Here is a 7,983-nt window from a genome sequence, read left to right on the forward strand (position 1 = left end):
CTGCTGGGATGCCACGGGAATTACAGTCTTCCTGTGATGGGTTCTTCCTAAGAAATGTTCAAGAGAAACCTTAGCCCGCATTTTTAACTTGAAGTTCAAAGGAAATACAGAGGACAAAGGAATAAAGTAAATGAAACCACCGGGAAAGGATAAAATAAATTCAGAAAATGGACATTTTATAAGACATCTAGCCTGGTTTCTTCGAAAAGCCAAAGAGAGTAAGTAGTGGTTCCTGCAGAATTGACTTAGGAGTCCTAACAGAATGCCTCCTTTTGTCTTCAATTGAAGATGTTAGTGTGAACAACTGAGCTACAAAATGCATTTTGGGAATAAGTGAGAAAATATGAGTGTGAACTAGGTATTAAGGAATTACTGTGTGTTTTTTGAAGCACGGTAGCACTGAGTATTTTAGCTATATATATGAGAGTCCCCCCATTGTGAGAGATACATGCTGCACCATTTAAGTTTAAGCATGTTATGATGTTTGTAACAAACTTTAAATGGCAAGAGAGGGAAATATATGTAAACAGTTCTTGGATTTGTTGGTGGATCTGTGAGTATTCACTGTACCCTTTTTGCCCCAATTCTATATATTTGATTTTTTTTTCACAATTACGTTAAACAAAAAGAGCCTCCAAGTTTCCAACCTGTCATTGCTGCTACACAGTGAGGAGCCAGCAGCCCTATGTCTCTATTGCCTCCAGGGCTTTGCTGTTTCCCCAGTGGCTAGAGATCCTGGGTTGTAGGCACTGCATTGAGCCTTCAGAGCCAGGAATGCTCTTTGCATCCCCGACTTCCCCCAAACTGAGTCAGGTGTGGATATAGAAGTGTTGGTGGATGGAGGAGTATGGGGGTGGGAGGGGATATTGTTTGAGCAGGGTAGTTTTGAGACTTCTCAAGTGCAGCAGCTCACTTTCCACCTGCACAGCCACTCACAAGCTGTTTTCCAGGGCAGGCACTTGGAGCAGAGCCTGGGAAGCCATTTCCTCTGTGGCATCCCCTGGACAGGCTCTGAGAGCAGCACACCTGCCTCTCCCCAGCCTTTATCAGCCAGCGGCTAAGCTGCAGCTTCCCTCACATTCCAAGTCCTGAGTGTTTTCTCCGTTGGCTGGTGGTTATAACCTCCTATATGCATCTCCCCACCTCTTCCTCTCTATTTCCATTTCCCCGAGTCAAAAACAAACCAAAAGGGCAAACAAAACCAGTGCTTTTTTGCTCACTCTTCCTCCTTGGTAGTTCCATTCATTTTTGTTCAGCACCTTTCAGTAAACCAGATGCTGGAGAGAGAAATCTCTCCCCTGAGCCTTGGATTAAATTCCTGTCCGTTCCTCGTGTCCTTGCTAATGCTCGTCTTGCCCCTTCCTTTCTTCTGAGTATTAGGTAGTAACAACACTACTGATCTTTTACTGTGTGTCAGCTCACTGCTTTAAGCACATTCTGTGCCTTGGCTTATTTAATCACAATAACCTAATAAAAGAATCTTCATGTTCCGTAAGGGGAAACTGAGACATAGGGAGGCTCAGTAATTTATGCAAGATCAAATCTAGGATTTGTCTATTTCTTTTTTTTTTAAGATTTTATTTATTCATTCATGAGAGACAGAGAGAGAGAGAGCGCGCGAGAGCGAGAGAGAGAGAGAGGCAGAGACACAGGCAGAGAGAGAAGCAGGCTCCATGCAGGGAGCCTGACATGGGACTTGATCCCAGGACCCCGGGATCACAACCTGAGCCAAAGGCAAACACTCAATCACTGAGTCACCCAGACATCCCTAGGGTCTGTCTATTCTCAGTAGTTTTATACTTATAAATTTGTTTATCTGGAAAATAATTGAGTTTCTACTCTGTGCCACATATTATTGTAGACATTGGGAATGTAGCACTGAAGAAACCAGTGTAACTGTCCTCATGGAACTTTCATACATCTGTAGAAGAAAACTAATAACCAAATAGAGTGTATAAAGCGCTGTATGCATCAGAAATCTTACCCAGATGATAGTAACAGAGGGAGAGTGGACTGGGAAGGCTTCTTTGATGAGCTATACACTGTCACTAAAAATGTATTTTTATATGTATTTTTCACTAGGTAACCTATTTTCTTGGCTTAAACATTAAAACCTATAAAAAAGTGGTCAGCTTTTCCTCCTAGAAACGTTATGCTTTATGCATATTTAAGCCTGTAAAATTATATTTTCCCTTTCTTTTTGTCTCCAAGGCAACATGCTGTACTATACCATATGCTGTCCTACTTGCTTTTCACAATATTTATTTTGGAGATCTTACCATATCAGTACTTCAAAAGCCTCATTTTGTTTTTACAGTTGCCTACATTTTCATAATATGAATGTACCATCGTTTATTTAATCAGACCCCTTGCTGGAGATACTTAGGTTTATTCTAGTCTCCAGTTGTTGGAAACAATGCTCCAGTAAATAGCCCTATACATCAGGAGTTGGCAAACTGTTTCTACAAAGGGCCAGGTAGTAAATATTTTAGGCCTTGTAGACCATATGGTCTCCATCCCAGCCATTCACCTCTGCTGTTGTAGCATAAAGGCGACTGGAGACAATGTGTAAGCAAACAGGCATGGCTGTTTTACAATAAAAGCTTATTTGCAAAAACAGACTTTGAACTAAATGTAGCCAGTGGGCTGCTTTATTTGCTGATGCCTGTTATCCATCATTTTATATGTTGCATTATCTCCACAGGATAAATTCCTAGAGGTAAAGATGCCCATGAATTTCAAATTTCGGTAGAATCTACCAAATTACCTTTCACTGAGATTGTACCAATTTGCTTTCCCACCAGCAATATACCAGAGTACTGGTTTCTTCCACACTTTACCAATTTAGTATGTTCACACAAGCTTTAGGATTTTGGCATTTCCATAGGTAGGAAATGGTATTTCAGAATGGTTTTAATTTCAGTCTCTCTTCTTATGAGTGCAGATGAGACTCTAGAAGAACCATTTGCTCTCTATTGCCTAATGGGTCTTTTGAACATCAGCTTGTATAAGCTCTTTATTTAATAGGAAGGTAAACCCTTTCTCTGTGATACATTGGAAATAATGTTTTCAGTTTGTTATTTATCTTTCGACTTGACCTATTATTTTTTTTTTATCGGAAAGGTTTTGTTTGTATATAGTTGCATTAGTGGATCTATTATTTTATGGATCCTGATTTTGTATAATAGGGAAATATCTACCACACAAGGCTATAAGTGAATTATCCTGTATTGCTGTGGGATCTCATATTTTATATTTCGAACTTGAATCTAATTGGAATTTAGCCAGGTATAAATTAGGGATCCATTTTACTTTCTTTCTGAACATTACCAAGTTGTCTCTGTGGCATTTAATAAGTAATCTGTCAAAATAGTGAGGTAAACCTGATTTCATTTGACACCTTCATGATATATTAAAATGCTATATATATGTTGGATCTTTTTCTGGACGTTATGTTCCACTGATCGACGTTACCACTCATGTGCCATGTGAAGCTAAAACTTTAATTACTAAAGCTTTATGGTACCTGATAAGGCTAACCCTCCCCCCCCGCCACTCCTGCAACTTCTCTTTATTTTAGGATTTTCTTTGATAATCCTGCTAATTTTTTATATGATCTATAGAATCCTCGTGCCTAGATGTTTTTTAAAAAGTTGCTTTATTTGAATTAATTTCTAATTTAATCTAAGGAGAATTGACATATTTAAGATATACTGTATCTTCCTCTCATGAACATGGAACAAAGTTCCATTTGTCCAAGTGTTCTGCATCTTAAGAGTTTTCTTCAGGGCAGCCCGGGTGGCTCAGCGGTTTAACGCCGCCTTCAGCCCAGGGCCTGATCCTGGAGTCCCTGGATCGAGTCCCATGTCAGGCTCCCTACACAGAGCCTGCTTCTCCTTTTGCCTGTGTCTCTGCCTCTCTCTCTCTCTCTCTCTCTCTCTCTCTGTCTCTAATGAATAAATAAAATCTTAAAAAAAAAGTTTTCTTCATACAGGTCTTGCACATTTCTTATTTGTTCTCAGGTGTGTTAACTTTTTGTTATTGTTGCTTTGTAAGATCTTTTCTTCCACCCCATTTTCTGACTATTGTTGATTTTTGTGTATCAATTTCTTTTTTTAAAAAGATTTTATTTATTTATTCATGAGAGACACAGAGAGAGAGAGACAGAGGCAGAGACACAGGCCGAGGGAGAAGCAGGCTCCGTGCAGGGAGCCTGACATGGGACTCAATCCTGGGTCCCCAGGACCACACCCTGGGCCGAAGGCAGGTGCGAAACTGCTGAGCCACCCAGGGATCCCACGGGTATCAATTTCTACAGCCTGCTACTGAATCCTATGCTTCATAAGCTATCTCTCTTTAAATTTATTTTCTAGGATTTTTCAGTCACATCATTTATAGACCGTGATAGTTTTAGTTCTTTTCCATTTTACTGTCTGTTATCTTTCTTCTTTAATGTTAAGATTCAATCCTTCTGGTAGAGTAGTAATAATGGTAGTAAAGATGAGCATCCTTGCTGTTTCCTACCTGGAGTTCTAGAGCTTTTCCCTATATGGCATGATGCCAGCTTTTAAGTTGAGAGCTATATTTTATCCTTGTAGCTAAATATCTTATTGATTTTTAATTTAAGGGTTTTTATTAAAAATAGACGCTGACTTTGTGAAATGCTTTTTAAGTACTTGTGAAAATGATTGACTTTCTCTTGGTATGTATTAATATGAATCATTAATATTATGTCTATTGCTAAGTGATATTGATTTCTCAATACTGAAACATCCTTGCATTCTTGGGGTAAATTCTACTTCATTGTGGCATGATACTCTGTTACTATGCTGCTAGGTTTTATTTCCTAATATCTTATTTTAAAATTTACATAAATATTCATGAGTTATTAATGTAATAACTTATATTACTTATAGTAAAGTAACTTTTCAGCACATATCATCTAAGCCCCCATCTTATGCTTAACTTGTTGAATATTTATGTAAATATTAATATTATTATTAACTTTGATAGCTTCACAGAATTGCCCTGTGAAACCATCTAGGACTGATGTCTTTTTAGGGGACAGTTCTCTGACAATATCCTACACTTTCCTCTATAGAAATGGTCTACTTAAACTTCTGAAGTTTTCTCGGGTCAGATCTTAGAAGAATATGCATCTTATTTATGTGGAATTAAGTAGTCCCCAATTATTCTTTGAATTTCCTCTGTGATTATTTTGTTTAAGCAGATTTTCTGTCTTTCAGCCTCTGTTTTTAAGGGAAAAGGGAAAGTGTGGGCTAGTTAAGTTACTCTGTTTTATTACTTTTTAAATAGATTTATTTTCCTTCCTCATTTATTGACATAAATATGTAAGAATATGAATTTGCCTCTGGGTATTTTAGTTCAGAGTTTCCCAACCTCAGAGCTGTTGACATTTGGGGCCAGGTACTTCTTTGTGGTAGGAGGGCTTTCTTCTGCATCCTGGTTGTTTAACAGTATCTCTGATCTCTGTCTACTAAGTGCCAATAGCATCCCCATGCCCAGCTGTGACAATCAGAAATGATTTTGGATATTGCCAAAGTACCCTTGTGGGGAGGGGGATTGTCCCAGTGGAAAACCACTATGTTAGCTATGTGTACGCCCTATGTGTACGCCCTAAGTCATAATGGTGAAGGTTTTCTCATTTTTTCACTATGTTCAAAAATTTCAGATTTGCATTTTTTAAAGAATTTATTTATTTATTTATTTATTTATTTATTTATTTATGACACAGAGAGAGGCAAAGAAATAGGCAGAGGGAGAAACAGACTCCCTGTGGGGAGCCAGATGTGGGACTCAATTTTAGAACCCGGGATCATGGCATGACATGACATGAGCTCAACCACTGAGCCACCCAAATGCTCCTAGATTTGCATTTTTATGTGATCCAATTGTTATTCAAGATGAAATTTTAAATAGAAATTCTGAAAACTATAGTTATTTCTGATGGATCTTACAAGTATTTTGAAGTCATTCTCCCTAATTTTACTGAAAGTGGTATCAAAGTTGTGGTTTTATGATCCATTTTCCTTTTGGATAATTTGCTGATTACCAAGGAGAAGTGCTAAACTGATACAGGCATTGCCATAGGAAATTCCTCATAGTTAATATTTAGATAACACTATATTCTAAGACTTTCAAAGCATTTTACTTGGACTGTTTCATTTAAGTCTTACAACAAACCGTTTTGGTCCGTATTATCTCCAGTTTCTAGATGGGAGAAGTCTCAAAATGACTTGCCAAAGATTTCTTAGCTATTTAGTGGAGTATAAATATGTCTTTAGAGGGTTTCCAGTTAATGAAAACAGCTCTGTTATGAGGGGGGAAAAGAAGAGTGTAAGGTGGTACTTGGATGGCTAAAGAAAGCGTGAAGTGCTAACTGGTTCCAGAGTGGCTTGTGTCTGAAGCATGGTAACGTATTGAATTGTAATTCTTCCTGCCTCCTGTGGAAATTTGATTGAGTGGGACAAAAAAACTCAGAAAAGTAAAGTATTTGAAAGAGAGAACAGCTTTCCACTTCTATTTGAGTGCCTACCTTTGTGATGACACTGGAACTCCCCAGGGGAAGATGTGCCTGGGGTTACAGCAGCCACCAAAGTGGGCAGTCACTAGGATAGAGCTAGTTAACACCCATCCATTGAAAGAGATCCAGTGCCTTTTGTCTTTGTATGGTATATACCTTTTGTTCATGAAGCTTAAGTTTGATAAATACATTTAGAAGCTTAATGACTTTAACTGTTTCCTGTGTGTTAAGAGCCATGTTTTGGAATAGCTCTAATAATCTTCCCTGTGTCTTTGTGTTGCATTAAAGACTTTGGTGGAAAGCTAAAACTACATCTAGCCAATTTCTTTTTCCTGGTTTTTATTAAATTTTTTCCTGACTTTTAATTTCCCACTTGCAATACCTGTAAATTTCCCAATAAATTTATGTTTCAAGGTTAATGAACAGTAAGTAACCAGTTTTTTCAACTGGTCTTAAAAAATGGTAAAATGGGACCTCGTAAAATGTCAGTATTAAGATAGAATGACAGAAGAGGCTTCTTCACTGACAAGAAAATGTTTTTAAAAGGGTTCTTGTTTTTAAATGTTTTAAGGGGTTTACGTTGATCCACACATAAAATTCCAATTGACTGGAATTTCATCGTAGAGTTGGCGATGAACACTTTAAAAGAGTGTCATTGATACAAAAAAAAAAAAAAAAATTCAGCTGCTGGACTCTAGAAAAGCCAATACTCAAGAAACAAGTTGTGATTGGGAAGGAACAGGAGCTTTATTCAGGAGGTGGCCACCTGGGGAGAAGGAAGACTCTTGTCCAAGAAACAACTCTGAGATTTCTGGCTGGCCCAAAGATTTTTAAAGGAGCTTCAGGGCAGTTCATCAGTAAAAGGGGAGCAGAATGGAACACTTCTTGATTGCATGCAGGCTCAGTGGTGTCAGCTGCAGACTATTTCACGGTGCTCAGAGGTCATGTATTGGTACCCCAGGGGGAGGTTGTCCAAGAGGGTTGTTTCCAAGCCTATCTAGGAAACAATGCATGATCTATAGATCTACAAAGAGAGGTTTAGTTAACAGGCTAAAGGCGCTTGCTAAAACTTAGAAGACTACTAGGTTGGCCAGAGGGGTCTAGGCAGCAGCTTCAGACACTCAAAAGGTCTGTATAGTGTAAGGGAAAATTGTCTTCACTATTACTAGTTTTCAAACATGCATTTGAAGTAATGGTCTTCAAAGGAAATCCAGGAGTACGAATGTGGAGGATAAGCAAATTGCAAGAATTCATAAAGGGAAAGAGAGGAAAATGTTCTTCAAAAAAAATTTTTTGGAGATGTCATTCAGTTTTTTCCACTTTCAGGAAGCTTGTTTTTCTTTGCTCCTTTTGCTATTTATAATAATTTTGTTATTTATAAATGTTTAAATAAGTGACATTAGAAAATAACTGTACCCCTTAACATAGATTCAGAAGTG

This window comes from Canis lupus, chromosome 2, assembly GCF_011100685.1.
Source record: "Canis lupus familiaris isolate Mischka breed German Shepherd chromosome 2, alternate assembly UU_Cfam_GSD_1.0, whole genome shotgun sequence".
Lineage (NCBI taxonomy): Eukaryota > Metazoa > Chordata > Mammalia > Carnivora > Canidae > Canis > Canis lupus.